Here is a 532-nt window from a genome sequence, read left to right as displayed (position 1 = left end):
GCCCAAATAACCCCGGCCAGTCTAGGGGCCCAAATAACCCCGGCCAGTCTAGGGGCCCAAATAACCCCGGCCAGTCTAGGGGCCCAAATAACCCCAGCCAGTCTAGGGGCCCAAATAACCCCAGCCAGTCTAGGGGCCCAAATAACCCCAGCCAGTCTAGGGGCCCGCACAATGTCAGTACCTGAGAAGTTTCCATGGATGGCGAAACTGATGCCGGTGGCCCTCTGCAGGGTTATATTGTACAGGAACATGATGGCGGAATCACGTGGGGGACACAACAGACCTGGAAGAGATGGAAGATTTTATTCCTGCACATTACAGTAAATGGTGGGGGGCAGCGAGCTCCTCAGAGATCTGATGTCTCCAGTGACTGCGTCAGAGAAGAGACATGAAGATTCATCATCGGGGCCACAGAGCAGCCAATCAACTACCAGCACCAGGGTAATTACCCCACAATCCCTATACAAGGCTACAGAACCCCCATACCATACAGCACCCCCCCCCATATCATACAGAACCCCCATACCATACA

At 54.3% G+C, this 532-nt stretch overlaps 1 protein-coding gene across 1 annotated transcript in view; it reads right to left on the bottom strand.

Annotated features, from left to right (window-relative positions):
- The window catches only part of SF3B3 (splicing factor 3b subunit 3), a gene marked incomplete at its 5' end in the record, with an annotated part of 43206 nt that overhangs the window by 14398 nt on the left and 28276 nt on the right, over window positions 1–532 (bottom strand).

The sequence above is a fragment of the Pyxicephalus adspersus genome, chromosome 9 (assembly GCF_032062135.1).
Source record: "Pyxicephalus adspersus chromosome 9, UCB_Pads_2.0, whole genome shotgun sequence".
NCBI classification, from domain to species: Eukaryota; Metazoa; Chordata; class Amphibia; order Anura; family Pyxicephalidae; genus Pyxicephalus; species Pyxicephalus adspersus.
The sequence above is the reverse complement of the archived record's forward strand: the minus strand, read 5'-3'. Positions and strand labels throughout refer to the sequence as shown.